We start from the raw sequence: 19618 nt of genomic DNA, 5'->3' as shown, positions 1-19618 counted from the left end.
AGAACTGTTGGATTTAAAGAGAAGCTCATCTAAAATTTTGACAGATACCGCTAAATCACCACTTCCTAAAATGTTGTGGTGACTTATACTCCCACAAACAGGATATGAATATGCCAATTTCCTAAAGGCCTTGTAAATTCTGGATTTGTGCTTTGGAGTTTTGTAAATCTGAATCCACCTGAACATGATTCTGGCTCCATGACTTAGTAATTTTGTGTCGTTGGGCAAATTAGTCCATTCTCTGGGTTTCATTTACCTTGTAGGTATGATATGGGAATGGTGACTATGTTCCTGAGACTCCTAATTGTCCTTTGATATCCATTTCCCTCTTCTTCTACACTTATAGAACCCTACTTTTTAGTTAGACCCATAGCTGTGCAGTTTGTCAGTGCCAGTTTAGTAATTTCTTTTAGTCATAGCCAGCACTGAAACCTGCAGAATGGGTGTCAGCTGTGTGTAATAATATCCTGGAGGTAATATAAAGCATTTCCTAAAGAAATGCTGCATCACAATCACTTTATGGTACAGAGGATGACACTGGATAAAAAAAATTCAGATATTTATTATGCCTCTGAGTTAAAGTGACTGAAAACAGTCAGATCTGAATGTGAAAAAAATTTTACAAACCTTAGATGATTTATTTTGCTTACCTGTCCCTTTTTATATTTGCCCAAAAGTGATATATAATTATGTTCATGTATAAGTAAATCAAAAATTTCTATTTCAGTAAGTACACAATAAAAATTCTAAGCAATAAAGCATTGTCACAATTTAATTGGGAGTTTTTTTAAAAATATTCTTAGATTCAATTAAGAAATAAACAGTAATGATCTCAAGTATCCATTCTTGCCTTCTACAGTAATAGAACTCTCAAATTTAGTGGAGCACGGGGCTGTCAAAAATAAAGATTCTGCCTTCTAGCAATTAGGTCTTGTGACTTAGTTCTGGCCAATGAAACATGAGCAGAAGAGATGTGTGCAGATCTCAAGCCAGGCCCCTAAAAGGAAGAGATGTGCCTTTCCTTCTTCTCCCTTTCTTGCTAATCGGAATCAAGATAACAGTAGTGAGTTACCTTGGGCCATAAATCAAGCGTCTTTGTTTGAGGAGAAGTCCTTTATCAGACAGATAGTTTTGTAAATGCTTTCTCCCAGACCGTGGCTTGTCTTTTCATTGTATTAACAGTGTATTTCACAGAGCAGAAGTTTCAAATTTTAATGAAGTCCAGCTTATCAATTTTTTTCTTTTATGGGTCATGCTTCTGATGTTATATTTAAAAAGTCATTGCCAAACTCAATGTTACTTACATTTTTTCCTGTATTATCTTCTGGAATTATTATAGTTTTGCACTTTACATTTAGATCTATGATCCATTTTCACTTATAAGTTGTGAAAGGTATAAGGTCTATGTCTAGATTCTTCTCCTCCCTCTGTCCCTCCCTCCCTCTCTTTTTCTCCTTTCCTTCTTATTTTCTTCCTTCCTACCTTCCTTCCTTCCTCTTTCCCTCCCTCTTTGTCTGCTTCCTTCCTTCCTTTCTATATGGATGTCCAGTTGTTCCAAAACCATTTGTTGAAAGATTGCCTTTCTCCATTGGAGTGCCTTGGCTCCTTTATCAATAATCAGTTGAATATATCCTCCCCCTCCTCTTTCTTCTTTGTGTGTATGTGTGTGTTTTCTTCAGTTTGGCCATACTTTCTCTGGGTATAGTTGTTTTTCTATTTACCTTACTTTGTATTTGCTGGATGTTCTAAATCTGAAGATCTGTGTCTTTTCATCGATTACAGACATGTTAGTGGTTATTTCTTCATATATTGCCTATCCTGCATTTTCTCCATTCTTTTCTTCTGGAACTCGGATCAGACCTTGCTGAAATTCTCTCTTCCTTGTATCCTGGTTCTTTTCCTTGTTCTTACCTCTCTGACAGTGTTGCATTCAGGGGACATCTTCAGATCTGTCTTCCACTTCCAGTTTAATACAATATTTGAGTTTTAATTTTCGATTAATATGTTTCAATTTTCTGGAAATTCTACCTAGTACTTTGTAAATATCTCTGGTCAGTTTTTATGTGCTCTTGGCTTTTTTTCCCTGAGGGAATTTGTTAATTTTTAGCGTAGAGGATCATATTCATAACAGAAAGAATCAGTTTCACTGGGCTGAGAAGACAAACAACTGGAACTTGAGGGACAAAATTCCACAGCAGAGAGAATCAAAGGAAAGTGAGTTCAAAAACCTGCATACCATCTTCCCTGAAGATAACTGCCAGTTGTGAAGCTTTATGTACAGAGGAAGAAATTCCAAGAAGTCTACTATAAAGAAGCATTTTGGAGGCTAAAGAGCTTGGCAGAGACTCAGCAGCTGCAGAGTGCTAGAGAGACAGAGAATGGAGTTAAACTTCGGCAAAGGTGGAGAAACTATGTAAATTCTGTGGACTTTTAGAAGAGACCACAGAAAAACCGTATCTTTTCTTTCTAGGAGTAAGGGCAAAAAGTAAATCATCTTTAACAAAACCTAAAACCAAGCCTAGATTGGATTAAGAAAACCTACTGTACCATGCCTGTCTGCCAGAAGAAAATCTAACTGGCTCAGAAAAGAGATAGTGTCATTCAGAACCTTTTCATTTTCAATACACAAAGTCTGGCATACAGTAAAAATTATGAGTCAAGCTATAAAAAGGTCCAAATTACCCAAATCCAGATTTAAAACCAGTGGTAGGACTATCCCCACTGGTGATCCCTATATTGGAGTTAACCAGACAGAGGATTAAATACAACAATAATTAATATAATCAATAAAATCGAGGAAAATGTGGAGAATTTCAGCTGACACTTGAAGACGCTGGTGTAGGACTGAAAAAAATTATAACTAAAATTAAGAAGTTAAGTTGATGGGCTTAATAGGAAATTAAACACATCAAGACAGAGGATAAATTAACTAGAAGACGTGAGTAGAAAGCATCAAGATTAAAACACAGAGAGAAAAGGATGAAAAATACATAACAAGAATATGAATATATAGTAACCTATGATGAAAAAGATTATGAAAATGAATATATGTATATATGTATGACTGAACTATTATGCTGTACACCAGAAATTGATACACTGTAAACTGACTATACTTCAATTTAAAAAAGAATATGAATATATAGAATATGGTGAACTGTTCTAACTTATGTATAAATCTCAGAAAAGGAGGAAAGAATAGAATAATAACAATATTTAAGGACATGTTGGCTCAGATGTTTTCCAAAACTGGCATAAGGTATCAAATTGCAGATTTAAGAAGCTCTAAGAATCCTAGGTAGGATAATTACAAAGAATGTCATACCTGGGATTACCATAGTCAAAGACCACCCTCCCCCCATACTCCAAAAGAAATAATAAAAGCAACCTGAGAAAAATGAGATACTGCTTTCAAAGGAGCAGCAATATGAGCCACAGATGACTTTTCAATGGAACCAACAGAAGACAAAAGATCAACTTCTTTAAGCTGTAAAAAGACATTATTCATAAAGCTAAAATTCTATAATCAGCAAAAATATTCTTCAAAAGCAGAGCAAACTAGGGACATTTTCAGACAGAAAGAAAAAAATAAAAAAGAACTGAGAGAATGAACTGCCAGTCGATTTTCACTAAAAGAAATACTAAAGGGAGCTGATCGGAGAAGAAAAATGGCCCCAGATGGAAGTACAGAAATGCAGAAAGGAATATATAGTGCTGAGAAGAGTAAATATATGGATATATTACAGTGAATATTGACTTTGTAAGATTATAATAGTAATTCCTTGGATTTAAAATACATATGGAACCAAATATATGACAATAGTGGGACAAATTGGGAGAGCAAATGGACTTAAATGTGTAAAGTTCTTTCATTGTGAAGAGGTAAAAATACTAATTTAAGAGAGACTCTAATAAATTAAGAATACATAATATAATTTCTGCGGCAAATGACTAATTAAAAGCTGTGTAATAAGGAAACTAATAAAGGAAAATAAAATAATAAAAATACATGTCATCTAAAAGAAGAAAAGAATTAGTAAACTGTAAGGTAAGTCAGAGGAAAACATCAAGAATGAGCTACAGAGAGACAAGAGGGTACAAGTGTATAGTAGAGTGTAAAAGACATAGTGAATAAAGTGAAAAGGTGTCAAATATCATCTAATAGATTTGTAATTTCCCAGAAGATGGAAGGGAGAGAATGGGACAGAAACAATATTTGGCAAAATAATGGCTGAGATTTCCCTCAAACTGAAAAGTGATCCTCAGCCTCAAAGATATCCCCAATGATTTTCACCTCCTGGTATTCTCCTGCCATGCATAGTTTCCTGCCCCATTGTATCGGGCTAATCTGTACAACCAATAAGAAATTGTGGAACTTCCAAGGCCAAGTCATAAAAGACATTGCACCTTCTCGCTTGTCCTCTCAGATTACTTTCTCAGGGAAGCTAACTGCCATCTCATGAAGACACTCAGGCAGCTCTATGGAGACAGTCATGTGGCAGGGAACTGAGTTTCACTAACTGGGCAGATGTGAGTAAGCTCCCTTGGAAGTAGTTCTTCCAGGCCCAGGTAAACTTCCAGATAACTACATTCCTGGCTGACATATGTATTCAGCCCCAGGAGAGACCCTGAGTCAGAACCACCAACCTAAGCCACTTCCAGATTCCTCACCCACATGAACTGTGTGAGGTAATAAATGCTGATTGTCTTATGCCACTATGTTTTGGGGTAATTTGTTATGCAGCAACATATATAGATTTTTGAGGCCTGGCTTTGGAATAGGTAGTCAGTGGATTGGAGTTTCCAGTGACCTCATCTTTGGGTTCAATTAATTTTCTAGAATAGCTCACAGAGCTCAGGAAAACATTTATTTATGTTTACCGATTTATTGAAGGACATGCTGAGGATACAGATGAACAGCCAGATGAAGAGAAACATAGGGTGAGGTCCAGGAGAGTCCCAAGCATAGGAGCTTCTGTCCCTATGGAGGTGAGGTGTGTCACCCTCCTGGCGTTGATATATTTGCCAAACTGGGAGCTTCCTCAAACCCTATAGTATTAGGATTTTATGGAGGGTTCCTCATGTAGGCACGATCAATTATTAACTCCTTTTCTAGTTCCTCTCCTCTCTGTGGAGGATGAGGGGTGGGGCTGAAATTCCAAGCTTCCAATCATGGTTTGGTGTTTCTAGTTACCAACACCCCCCCCCCCCCCCATCCAGGAGCCTACTCAGCGTCACCTCAACAGAACAAAAGATGGTCCTAGTGCTCTTATCACTTAGGAATTCACAAAGGTTTTAGGAGCCCTGTGTCAGGGATAGGGTTTGACCCAGACAAATTTTAGAACAAGAGATGCTCCTAGTGTTCTTATTACTTAGGAAATCACAAGGATTTCTGTGCCAGGAAACAGGAACAGAGACCAATATTAATTTTCTATTATCTCACAATAACTCAAAGGAAAGAACCCAGAGACCAGACAGTGGAGCCAAGAAATATGGAGAACCATTTCTATACAAGGGTAAGAATGAGTTCCAATCAAGGAACTTCTAAACTTTGCCCAGTCAGATTTCAGAATTGCTCTGGACTACGTGTTGTGCCTGTTTCCCCCTTTCTGAACGAGAGCATTTGTAGCAGTTGTCCTATGCCAGTAACCAAATATCCTATGTTTGGTGTGGAAAGGGCAGTAATTTGTCTCTTTAGTTCACATGCCTTCGGATCAAGAGAAACAACCGTTAAGGAACTTCATTAAGGACCTACACCCAAGGAGACTCATGCACACCTAGACCTGATCTAGATATACAGTTTTGGACTTTGAACTCGTGATGTAATGCAATGAATATTTTGAGGGTGACTGTGTTTTTTATTTAAAGAGGACAGAGGGTGAAATGTGGTTGATATGTGGTAACTAACCACCAAATGGCCTCTGGTGATTCTTGTCCCTCAGTATTACCATATTTGTGTAAGTCCCTCCCACACTGAATACTGTTGGCCTCTGTAAACTACAGGATGTTGTGGAAATGAGGGAGTGTGACTTCTGAGACTATGTCATAAAAGACAATGTGGATTTCATCTTGTGTTCTGTTGGATCATTTGTTTTGGTAAAAGCCAGCTGCCATACCAGGAGGGCACTCAACCAGCTCTATGGACAGCTTCGCATGACACTGCATTGATGTCACCTGCTAATAATCAGCACTATTTCCTCACCAGGCATGTGAGTAAGACACCCTGGAAATAGATCTTTAACCCTAGGCAAGGCTTTAGATGACTGCAGTACTGACAGGCACCTGACTGCTATCTCCTATGAGGCTCTGTGCCAGACACACAGCTCTAAGCTGCTCCCTTAGCAGGATCCCTCACCCACACAAACTGAATGAAATATTAAATGTTTATTGGTTTTATCTGCTAAGTTTGGATATTTTAATGCATTTATAAATAGCTAAAATGTGAAAAATTTCCAAAACTGAGGGTTTTTTCATTAAAAAATAGAAGCAAGATAAATACAAGAAAGAAAATTGTATAAACACATAAGAACCAACCTGCTGAAGCTCAAGACAAAGGGAAACCTGTAAAGCAAAATTATTCTTACAAAGATTTTTAAAAGACATGTCATTTTCAATGGAACAAAACTTGGACTGATAGCTGTGGCTTCTCAATAGAAACAATGGAAGTCAGAGACAACTTAGAGATATCTTCAAAATGATGTAAGAAAATAACTGCCAACCTAAAATTAATTCCATGTTAAAATATCCTTCAGTAGTGAAGGTAAAATGAATATGTCTTCAGTCAAACAAAAACTGAAAAAAATTCATCACCAGCAAAGCCACACTAAAGGACAATAAAAAAGGATATTTCTTTTAGGCAGAAGGAAAAGAATTCCATATAGAAGCTCGGAGATGAAGCATATTATGAAAGCAACTAAATCTGAATCAGTTATGTCTGAGGGGTCAGCGAATTAACATCCATGAATGACAATAGCACATAAGTGAGGAGAGATGATATTAAACCAAATTAAAGTACTTTTTTTTATTATCCAGAAAGAGGATGAACTACTAATATATACTGGACATTATTAAGTTGACGGTGAACAAGAGAGGCTATGGGTAAAGCACTTTCAGAGGAGTAAAGAATGAATAACTAACAAACTGATAAAAGACAGAAAGAAATAATAAAACAACCAATCAATCAAAAAAAGAAAGAAAGAAAGAAATGAAGAAATACCACATAAAAGGTAGAACAAACAAACAAACAACAACAAAATAGTAAGACAGTCGTTTTAAGTTCACAAACAGCCAGAAGTATCCACAACAATTTGAAAGAATAAGAAAAATGCGGGAGGAATTTCTCATCATATATCAAGTCTTATGTAAAGTTACAGTAATTAAGACAGTGTTCGACTGATTCAAGTATAGAGAAATAGAACAATTGGCCAGAAGAGTCTAGAAATAGACCACATTCATGTAGACATTTGATTTATGAAAAGAGTGGTTCTGTAGAACAGTAATGGAAGGACTGTCTTTTCAATAAATAATGTTGGGCAAATTGGCTATCTCTATGGCAAACAAATGAAGGAACACCTTCTAAATGTGAAAAGTAAACAATAACACTTCTAGAAGGTGATATATGAAAAAATCTTCCTTCTTGGTGTGGGAACATAATTCTTAATATAAAAAGAACTAAAATAAAATACTAATAAATTTAAAAGTTTTATTTATCAAAATATATCATTAAAGGAAATCCTATCATTTGTGATAACATGGCTGGACCTGGGAGATATTATGCTAAGGAATTTAATTACTACATGCATGCTTCCTCTTACATGAGGCATCTAAAATAGTCAAACATATAGAGGTAGATAGTAGAATGGTAGTTACCAGGGGATGGGGGAGTGAGAGAGATGGAGAGTTGTTGCTCAGTGGGTATAAGTTTACAGTTATATAGGATTACTAAGTTCCAGAGATCTGCTGTACAACATAGTGCCTGTAGCTAACACTGTGTTATTGTGCACTTAAAAATTTGTTAAGAGGGCAGATCTCATGTTAAGTGTTAAAACAAAACAAACTACAAAAGGACACAAAGAAATCTTTGGAGGTGATGGATATGTTTCTTTCTTTGGATGTGATGATGGTAAATGCATACATATACATATGTCCAAACTCACCAAATTGTATACATTAATTATTTGAAGGTTTGTTTGATACACCAATTGTACCTCAATAAAGCTGGAAAACAATGGATTGAAAACGCAAGCCACAAAAGGAAGAATATTATTAACAACACATTTACCCTACAAAGAACTCATATCTAGAATACTGTATCCAAAGAACTCCTATAAATCAACAAGATACACAACCAAACAGATAAAGGTGGTTAAGAATTTAGACATCACACAAAAGAGAATCCAACTAGCCAATAAGTGTATAGAAAATGCTCAACTTCTTTATTAAGTAGTAGAATACATATATAACCACAATGTCAAGTATTTGTGTGCATGTGGAACCATTATTTCTCTCATATGTTGCTGGTCAGAATGCAAATTAGTATAGTCACTTTACTGATGATTTGACAATATATGCTGAAAATGAATATTCATAATCATATGATCTACCAGGTTCATTTCTAGATATATATCCAACATAAATGTGTGCACATATGCAACAAAAGACATGTTTAGAATGTTCATAGCAGCATTATTAATGATTACCTCAGATTGGAAGCTGTCCAATTGTCCATCAACAATAGAAAGGATAAATAACATCATGGTATACTTATACAATGTAACAGTTCACAGCAATTTAAAAATAATTATCTATTGCTACACCAAAAAATGGATGAATGAATAAATACACAGAAGCACACAATCACACTGTGTAATTTCATTTATATAAAGTTAAAAGGACAGACTGAACTAATTTATGGTGAAGTCAGGAAAGTGATTACCTCCGGAAAGAGGAGAGTGTATAATATTGGGAGGAGGCATGAGAGTGGCTTCTTGAGCTGTTGGCAATTTTTTTTAACCTCTGTGGTGATTACATGCATTCACTTTGAGAAATTTCATTGCACTGTACACTTTTGAATTTTCCACTACTCACTCTTCCTAGGACAATAACTATATGAAAACACCAGTTCTTGATAGTCATGTTATGGCAGATGCAGTGAGGACAATTGCTGGCTCTGGTACTGTTTATCCCTGTGAGTGATTTTTTTCTCTGGTCTCCAGTTGAGTTTCTTACTTCTCTATCAGATCAGCAATGCTTTTTTTTTTTTTTTCAATTTAAAATATTTTTGAAATTTTAGGCAAAATTTTTCAGGACTTGGTACTGGGAGATGCTTCTCTACACATATCTACAAAAAAAATTCAGAAGGCATTAAAGTAAATTCTGCAATGTATTTTCTCTGAAGTCAGATTCAATATTACATTTATGAAAACTTCGGTGTTTCTTCTAGAAAAGCTGGCCATTGAACTATGTTTCTATCAAAATACAACTCTTACAACAAATGTGACTATGAGGTTTACAGTGAAAACACTGACTGCATACATCACCTCTTTCCAGATAGGTGTATGCACATATATGTTGCATTAAAATGTTGAATCTCTATTTTCCTCAAGAAGGGGGAAGAAAATGGCAATCAACGCAGCAAACTTTCTATTTTAAGATTATTTATGACTCCAGATCAAAGACTTTCCTAACAACTGGAACATGAATAGAGGAGCATTGAAATGGATACAGGTGACTTTCTGTGGAATCTCATTTCCATGAAATGAAATTAAAGAATATTAAAATGTATTGGAAATGTTTTCTTTAAAGCAAGACTATAATAGTTTACATACAATAAAAATTGCAGACTCAGAGTCATCAAATAGAGATGGAATTATTTGACAATGAAGGAGACAAGGAAAGATTTGACATGACTTATAACTACCTTTTCACCGTTTTCCCATCCTAGTATAATTTCATGTTCTAAAAATTATTAAATGTTACCTCATTTTCTATTTTTTTATTCTAAATTAAATTTTATCCAGTTTGAAGTAATGCTTAGGTAATTTTCAATAGCTTAGTTTTAGTTATCACTCTATTTGTATTCGAATGATAGACAAGTTTAATTGTATTTTAAAAAAACTTTTGTGTGCTATTTTATAACATGTTTTTAGGTTATTGTATTTGGAGTGTATTTAATATTTAGTTTTCCTATTTAAAAAATTTCATCAATCTTGAAAATTTTAAAGAAAACAGCTGTCCTGATATCCATATTTCAATAGTATGTGAAGTGAAATTCAACTCTATTTATATTGTTATTTTATCCTGGTTTTAGAATCATTAGGTTCTATAGTATTGATTCTAGGAAATGTGTTAGGACTTTCTTTATTCTTAAATTGTGTTCAAGTTTTGTAGTCAGTTTGTCTATTCTTAGTTTTTTAAGTGCAGGAATATATATAAATTATCTCAAGCTTGATGGTCTTATTGTTGAAATCTACATCCCTACTAGTTTTTTTTCTGCTTGCACTATCAGTTTCTGGTAGAGGAGTAGTAAAATCTTTCTCTACGATGTGGATTTCTCAAATTTTTTCTTTTGTGTTTTGCTTTTAAAATTCCAATTGTAAGTTGTTATGTATAAATTCAGGATTGTGATACTTCTTGGTTGATTGCTCCTTTTATTATTACTATATAATGACTTTTAAATCCCTATTACAACTCTGTCTTTAAATCGTATTTTGGACTCATATTAATATTTTAAACCTATCTTCCTTGAGTTTCTCATTTCCTTGATTTATCTTTCTATCCTTTACTTTCAAACTTCATTGTTTTATTTTAGATTTTCTCTTGTCCCAGAATAGAGATGGAACTTGTTTTTGTGATGTATTCTGAGAATCTCTCTTTCAATATGATTATTGAAATGATTATTGATATATTTAGACTTATTTTTTACCACAGGACTTATATTTTCTATTTACCACATTTTATCATTGTATTCTTATTTTTTCCTTCATTATATTGGATTGAAAAAAATTTACTGCCTTTTGACTCACCTTCTGGTTTGGAAACTATGGAATATATTTTATTCTTTTAATAGTAACCCTTAATTTTTAATGTGCATACATAGTATATATTTTTTCTGACAATATTTGTAATTACTCAATATTTCTTTCTTCTGAATACATGACCTTTATGCATTAAAAACCAATCTTGTAGTTGTTGTGTAGAATTTCACTTTCAACTTTTTGCAAAGATAAGATTTTTTTGAAGAGTTCATTAATTTGCAGAAATATATTGTAAGTTTCAGAACTCACCATTTTTGTTAAATCTCATACCTTCCCTTTATGTTTACTTGCCTTTTGGCTAATACTCATTCTTCTAATAGTATTTTTAGGGAGGATATGTGGGGAATAAATTTACTTAGTCTTCATATAATGACAGATATCTTTATTTTACCCTCATTATAATGGTTTAGCTAGACATGAAATCTTAGGTTGACAGTCACTATCTCTTAACATTTCAAAAAATCATGCCATTGTCTATGGCATTACTACAGTATTGAAAAGTCTGTCTTTAGGCTGTCATTCATTTGTATTTAATCTGTCTTTTCTCACTCAAAATTTTAAGCGATTTTCTCTTTACTTTTGATATTTTAAAATTTCACTATGGTGTGTCCAGATATGTTTTTATTTATCTTACTGAGGGTTTGTAGTACATTTTAAACTGAAAGATTTGTATTTCTTCAATTCAGAAAAATGCTCAGCTTTTATCTTTTCAAATGCTGCTTTTCCACCATTAACACACTTGCATATTTTTGGTACTTCTCTAACAGATGTATGTTAAGAGACACTCAATTTATTCCCCAGTTCTATTAACCACTCTTTCATATGTTTTAATATGTATATCTCCCTTTAGTACATTTTGGGGTAAACTCCTCGGGGATATCTTCACATTTATTCTCTTTTCTATTGTAGCCACTGTAGACCTTATCCAGTTGGTATCATGTTATTTCAATGGCTATTTCAGGATTTTCTAATTGTAGTTTAAATTGATTCCTTTTACGTATCAGTCTATTTGTGTTTCATTTCTTCCTGCCTCATAATTCTTTGCCTGTTCTTTTTAGTCACATCATTTCTTCATTTACTTTTGTGAGGCAGTTCATTTTCTTCCAGAGTGAATTTATGTTCTGAAGTTTAATCTTCTAGGCTACGTTCATAGCGTTAAATTATTTTATGGGGTTTGGAATTTACTTCAGTGGGAAGTTCATTTTTTGTTTCTGTTCTCTCTCTCTTTCTCTTTGCCCACTCTTCCCTGTCTAGTTATTTCTGAACCCATCTTTTTCAGCCTATTCTAGCCCTGTGGGATTGAATAAGATTTCATATTATAGATTACAGGCCTTCTGTTCCAGGGTAAATTGAGGCTATTACAGTTCCCCCATAGAGACAGTGGATGATTTTGTTTGGTTCCTGGGACTTTCTTTTACTATTACACTAGGATTTTCTTGTTCTTTCTCCTGACTTATATCTCTTATGCCCTGGTTTCCGTGTCTTCCTCTTTCTTGGTTTACTCCCTTATTTCACTGAAGCATTTTTACCTGTTTGGGAAGGAGTGCAAGAGAGGTAAATTTTGGAGAACTTCCCTTTGTGAAAATGTCTTGATTTTACTCTCATGTTTAATTGATAGAACCTTATGTTGTTGTAGAACCCTATGTTGGAAAAAAATTTTTGGAAGTACTTAAATTTGAAAGTATTACTTCATTTTTGTCTGGCCATTTGTATTATCTTTGAGAAATCTAATTCTATTTTATTCACAGTCTTTTGCATGTGACCTATTTTTTCTCTTCGAAAGATTTTAGACTTTTTATATCTTGATGTTCTGAATTTTACAATGATATATCTTGGTATAGTCATTTTGATGGGCATTCAGAGAGTAATTTCAGTATGGAAATTAATGTCCTTCAGTTCTGGGACATTTTCTTATAGTTTTTACTTAATTTCTTCTCATTTTTCTTTTCTTATTTTCTGGAACTCTTAATTGGATGTGAGATTTAAATTTTTTTATGTCTCTATTTTTTAATTCTGAATTTTTTCCTATTTTGGGGAGACTTTTTTTTTTTTTACAAGTTTACCTTTAAAACTATTTATTAAATATTTAAGAGCATACTTTTAATTTTCAGGAGTGCTTTCTTGACCTCAGTGCTTTTTCATAGTATTTTTGCTCTTCTTTTGTAGATACAATATGTTTTCTTATCTGTCTGGGGATATTATAGTGCTTTTGTTTTGCTTTCTTATGCTTGCTGCATTGACTCTTTCTCCGCAGTTACTTCTTCTGTTTCTGATATTTCTTTTTACAAAAAACAATCTATATTTTTGGAGGCTTTTCTTAAATTTCTGCCTATCCTTGAGTCCCTAAAGTTCATATTTAACGGTGAGGCACTTAAACATGGATTGGATTGCTTATTTGATTGAAACATTGATATGGTGGGCTTTATTGTGGAGTCCTAGAGTTTTATTGAAAGACCCTAAATGTCAATCTCTATGAGCATTTTCCTTGGTTTCTTCCATTTCACAAGCGGGATAGTGTAAAAAGGCAGTGGTGTAATTTTAGTCTACAAATGGGCATTTTTTTTTTTTCTCGTTTAAATCCACTGTATCTGTTCCCTTTGACCTAAGGACCAGTTCCTTTTGCCCATCTCTGGTTTCTTGGTTTTGAGAAATGTTGGCTATAATGGTGATAGGATCAATTAAAGTGAAGACCTATGGTCTTTGGAGATGTTTCTCACTCTCAGTTGCATTTACTCAGTTGATTCATCCAGTAAATGCAAAACTGACTCTCAAGATAATGTCTTCCTTTTCTGCTGTGGTGTCATCTTCCCTTCAGGTTTCCTCCACTGTTAGGAAATCAATGAAATGAAAAATGGCTTGACTATAGAGTCCCCTTCAGCTTCCCTTCTTTCCCTTTGTACCAACTTAAAAAATATTTTACTGTGTAAAATGTAAAAATGCAATGCATATACAAAAAGTAGGCAGAATTTTATAACAGTTCCTTCTATACCCATCTTCTGGGGCCAACAATGATCAATTCAAAGCCAATCTTATTTCATCCATACCCTCACCTATACCTCTGCCTCTTTATTTTGAAGTAAATCTTGGACACATTATCAGTTTCACCTCTAAATATTTCAGCATGTATCTTTAAATGATAAATTAAAAAATATAATAATATATACATTACACCTAAAAAATTAACATGACTCTTCTTAATGTCATCAAATATTTTCAGTCTTCAAGTATCCAATTGTCTCATACATCTCCTAAGTGTGTTTTGCCTGTTGCTTAAATCAGGATCTAAATTACTAACTTCCACATATAGTGATTCATTGAAATGCATTTTAAGGTCCCTTTTATTCTATAGATTTCTCTTCAATCTCTCTCTTTTTTTTCTTGCAGGTTGTTTGGTTGAGAAAACAAGTCATTTGTTCTGTGCAGTTTTCCAAAGTTCATAGCTGCTTTTATCCCCATGGTTCAGTTTAATATGTTCTTCTGTATTTCCTGTGAATTGCTAAGACACTTCATAGGTACTCTTTTGTTTTTCCATAGTGCTAGGTTTCCTCTCTCTCTCATTTTGATATTAGCAGATGCCAAACATCTTTAATTGCCAACCAAAAGTTATTTATCCTTCCTCCTTGCTAGTTAACTACTGTTTTTTTGCTCAGGTGGCAATTTGCCCAATCCAGGTGATTCATGATGGATTTAAATCAGTCACAACAATTTTGTTTTCCTTTGCCACTTCCTTTGTTCTAGAGGCAAGTATGTTACTCAGTCCTGGCCAATAAAATATAAGAAGTTTATTGGAACAGATTTTTCTCCATGATAAAATAAGACAGAAAATTTTGCTTCCATCTTTTAATATTTCTACATTTTTTCAATGATTTCATGTTCTTGCTTTCTATACTATCTCCCTTCTCTTTAGGTATATTTAGCATGTTTATTTTAAATTCTTTGTCTGTTCTAATAATTCTTCTTCAGATAGTATATGTTTTTTGGTTTTTATATCTTTTTGTGAATTTTTCTTTTCATGTGTCTTGGGAGCTTGTTCTCCTCTTTCGGGTAATATGTATTTAGGTCAGGTTGAAAACTAGGCCCTAGTTAGTGTGTGTCCTTCAGTGTGTGTCCTTTGGTGTGTGAGTTTAAGGAGAGATGAGTGAAAGAACCCTGGAGCTGAGAGAACAGGTACCACAAAGCCACTGCTGATCACTGTTGCCAATCCATTCATCCAATCACATCATGAGCAACTATTTCCTTTTTGTTGATTAGCCCTAATTCACTCTAATGATTCTTGTTTCTTTTTTCTTCCTTCCTCTTAAAGAATTGGTTAGTTTCTCTGAGCAAGAGCAAGGCAGGTCAGACACTTCTGATATTATTTGCTCTTAACAGATAAGATTTCCAGCACTTTCACTTTATCACTAGTGACCATATAATTTTTCTTTTTTTTAAACATTTTTTTATTGATTTATAATCATTTTACAATGTTGTGTCAAATTCCAGTGTTCAGCACAATTTTTCAGTCATTCATGGACATATACACACTCATAGTGACCATATAATTTTAGAACAATCTAGGACACTTTTGACTGAGAGTGAGAGCTAGGGAGAGCAGGTATAAATCAGTGCTTTCCAGGGCAAACTGAGTTGTATGGTCCCTCTATTCAACACTGATAAACCTTGTGTCTGAAAGTAAGGGCAGGTCTCTGTACCCTCTGGCACTTAGCAGGCATTCCAAAATGATTATTGAACTCTGGGCCACTGTTGTAATTTATATTATGATACTATATTTATCTCCTCCATCTGTCTAAGGCTTTCTGAATCTATTCTGATAGCAATTCTAGCTGTGTTTCTGTGTACCTTTATATTCATCCACATGCTTTCCTCTGTGTTTTCAGCTTCCAAGTGATATCTTTCCATATATACCTATAAAGTTTTAAAATAGAGCTTTTCCTCCGCCTTTGCATTTAATTCTTTCCTCTTGAACAAATTATGCTCTTCCTATTGTTGAATTATATTCTTAAATCCTTTTCTATCATAGCTCTCCAGGGTTGCCTCACCACCTTGAAGTTTTCTAATGCCAGCAGGAACAAGGCATGTAAAAACTAAATGAAGTGTTATTGGTTCTTTTTAATTTCATAATTATTTCTCATTTATTCCATCTGACATTCCAGGATATGCTTTAAGGACCTGTCTTCACACACACCCCACTTCCCCAACAAATGATGTTAACAAAACAAAACAAAACAAAACATGAGCACCAACATTAACACAACTTCAAGACCTCTGAGGCATTATATGGCAGTATTAAGGCATATGCTTATTTAAAACAACTAAACAATCATCTGGATTTGGGTTTGGTTTTTTCTCTTTTTTTGAGGAGGAGTTACAGAAATTTGCAGGTGGCTGTAACTTGGGAACTCTAGATAAATGAGCCATAATAATCTACCCTTACAAGTTCTTATGTGTGATTCAGTGATATTAACATGGTGCAGTGCCACTGGTCTCACAGAAATTAGGTTTGCTCTTTTTAAAAAAAATTTTCCACAAAATATCAAATTAATTTAGGTAGTATTTAATCTCCACCAACAAAAAAAAAAAAAAGAAAGAAAGAAAGGGAAAACCCTATACCTTAATTATTTAAAAATTTTAATAAAATGTACTATACATACGCAAAAGTATACAAAGGAGTATATATAACATATATATGTACCATGTTTGTTCTTAAAATAAGTATAGTTAACAAGCACTCAATTCAATTCCGTCTTTTTATTTTGTCTAAGGCCCTGAGTTTTCTATGCTGTGTGTTCGCATATCCTCAGGATACAGAAATTCTTAGAAAGAATTAGATATAACTGGGGACAGGGAGAGGTACCCTAAAACATTTAGGTAAGGCCAATATAGTTTACATAGGTAACATTCTTCACAGTTGAATATACTATCCACTGAAAGAATTAAGAAAGAGGGACTATATCTTTAATCAAAAAGTAATAAAAAGGGCAACATGTCCAAATTCTCCATCATCTAGGAAGTGTAGGTTGAGAGGAAACTGCAGGGATGCCTACCCTAAAAAAATATTTCATCACCTGTCATTGTGTCTGAAATCCCACCCTTGTAATTGTTCTGATGAATCATGAAATCTTTTAGATATTCAAGAATCTCCCATCGAACTGATGACTCCATGAGGGATCATGTCTTACCATTTGCACAGTTTCTCATACATAATAAGTGTCCAAAAAGATGTCTGCTGAATAAATATTAAATGACAAACATTGCAGAGGACATTGGAAAGGATAATACTTGAAGCTCATATTTAACTAATGCTTGTTTGATAGACTGAAGAGAGTCATCAACTTATATTTTTTTGTTGTTTCTTTTTCATGTGTGTTCTTTTTTATAATGAAGTGTAGTCAGTTAACCTATAATTTCTTAACCAAGAAGTGTGACTATTTTCAGCTAGATCACCCGCGCTCTTGGTATCTCTATTTTCCCAATTCTGGTTACACTTGATGATAGTTTTGGGGATAGGGAGTCTGGATTTGAGAGATTAGCAAAAAGAAGGAAGTTATTTTTAAAAGAATTGTTCTCACTTAATTCTTGAATTATGATTATCATTTATGTAATGCTTATGATATACCAAACTACCTATGACTAAAAGTGTGCTTACATTTTTGTAAATGCATATGTAAGCTTGTTATAACTTTATTATTGGTATGGTGTTATCTATGATCCAAATGTGTGAATCTCTAGAGTGAAATGTAATTTCCATTTTATATTAACTATATTTGTGAGGTACAAAATATTCCAGAATCATTTCTTAAGCTATGTTTCAATATTCTCTCCTTTGTATTTTCTCTTTTAACTATTGTCTTTCCTTCTTTTCTGTTTCATTCCCTTTTATGTGCTAAACTTAACATTCTAAAAGGAGGGCAAGAGAGATGGACGGAGGCTAGGTGATACACATGGAGGAATTAAAAAGAAAAGAAACAAGACGGGTCCGATGTAAACACACTAATTTTTTCATAACATATATACAACATTGCAAGATTTTCTAGGTGAAATGCAGTACAAGAATAAAGTTGTAACGTGTGTACTGCAGAGGAGGGGGGTGCAACTTCTTAATCTGAAAAACAAAACCCCAAAACTACATCAAAACACAAAATAAGCAACTCCATTCACGGTTCCAAATATCGTCGTCTGTTTTTGCTATTTTTTAAAAAAATTATCTATCCTCTCTTTTTCCTCTGTGATGTGTGCTCATGTCTGACATGGAAACCAAGACTGGAGAGAAGAGGATGATGTTTAATGCAATATTAAATCCATTTTGTAAACATGTTCCTCATTCCGTACTGGCATTCTTTTCGGTATTTGTTGAAGATTCCTCTTTGTGTGTTTTATACAGGCGTACAAGTACAAGATACATGAGAACATCTAATGTGGACTGCCGACCACTCATTTGCTTTTTCCAGGAGGAAATCGTGTAAATCAGTAGACAGTGATAAGAAAATTCCTTAAAGGTAAAGTGAGGTTTCCTTTGCGTACTTTTTATTAGAGGGAGAAAATCTTGTGTATGGTTATATGTGGACATTTTCAAAAGCATACTCTAAGACACTGAAAAATGTTTACGATAAACAAAGTTTTTTTTTTTAATCACAAATGGTATATATACTTTCTAAGAACATATGGAACATAAAAAAATTGAAGATAAAAACTCGATCATAGTCCCACTTAATATTTTGGTATATCCCTCCGCCCGAGTCGGGTCGTTCCCCCAACCCCCACCCCCCGTTTCGGCCTTGACAACCCCCGCTCCCCCCAACTCCAGAAAGGTAATTTATATACAAAAGTGAGGTCAATTAAGAGGGTTAATTTCAGAAATGCTTTAAAGGCTAGAAGACGAGCCATACTGGCCTTTGGGAGAAACTTAATTATATTGACCTCTTTGTCCAGCCCTGTGTGTGATGTGGAGGATTCCTTTGTTAGGGATGAGAGCCTCCCTTGTTGGAACGATGGTTTTCAGATCAGTTATTAAAATATGTACATGTTTGGAGTTCAGTATCTTCCAGAGATGCCTGTGGCAGTTTCCTTCATTGACCTGGGCTGCAATGGTTGCCAAAACGTGCGTGTCAAAAGCAAGGGGGTGGGGAGACGCCATTTGCAAAGCCGGAAATGATTAAAATCTCAGGGTTGAGACCATTCCCAGTCAGCAAGGGTTTGCCAAGAGCACAGTTCCTGCTTCTGGTGTCTACTCTGGAGAGCACAGAGTGGAGGTGTGTCTCCCATTCCATTGGCAGTAGGCTCTCTCCAGCTGCTGGTGAGCCAAGGGGGAGAGCGAGCCACTGCCGTGGCCCGCAACGGGGCAGCGCGCTACTTTGAGAGGTCAGCGCCGAGCCCAGCTCAGTGGCCTAGTCTCATCAGGCTGAGGCGCGGACCCTGTCGGCCTCCGTCCTCTTCCGCTTGCCTCAGGTGCAGCGAGGATCCCTCCGCCGCAGCGAGCGCTCCCGGTAGCGCTGCGATCGGCTTTTCGGCAATACCCGGATGGAAGCATAATGGCCGCCATCAGGGACTCGCAGGCAATGGGGACCACGACAGGTATTCTCCGT

The 19618-nt window shown here is 34.9% G+C and overlaps 1 protein-coding gene across 7 annotated transcripts in view; it reads left to right on the top strand.

The window, feature by feature from the left end:
- The window catches only part of ZNF518A (zinc finger protein 518A), an 80867-nt gene that overhangs the window by 8657 nt on the left and 52592 nt on the right, over positions 1-19618 (top strand). For 4 of the 7 annotated variants that reach the window (XM_032491201.1, XM_032491194.1, XM_032491196.1 and 1 more), the window contains exon 1: positions 18867-19607. The gene's annotated coding sequence lies outside the window, so the exon portion shown is untranslated. Of the gene's footprint in view, positions 1-18417; positions 18533-18854; positions 19608-19618 lie in introns of those variants that run through there. The other 3 variants (XM_032491199.1, XM_032491205.1, XR_004323859.1) reach the window with 2 other exon arrangements.

This window comes from Camelus ferus, chromosome 11 (genome assembly GCF_009834535.1).
Source record: "Camelus ferus isolate YT-003-E chromosome 11, BCGSAC_Cfer_1.0, whole genome shotgun sequence".
Classification (NCBI taxonomy): Eukaryota; Metazoa; Chordata; class Mammalia; order Artiodactyla; family Camelidae; genus Camelus; species Camelus ferus.
This window is presented reverse-complemented; position numbering and strand designations above follow the sequence as displayed.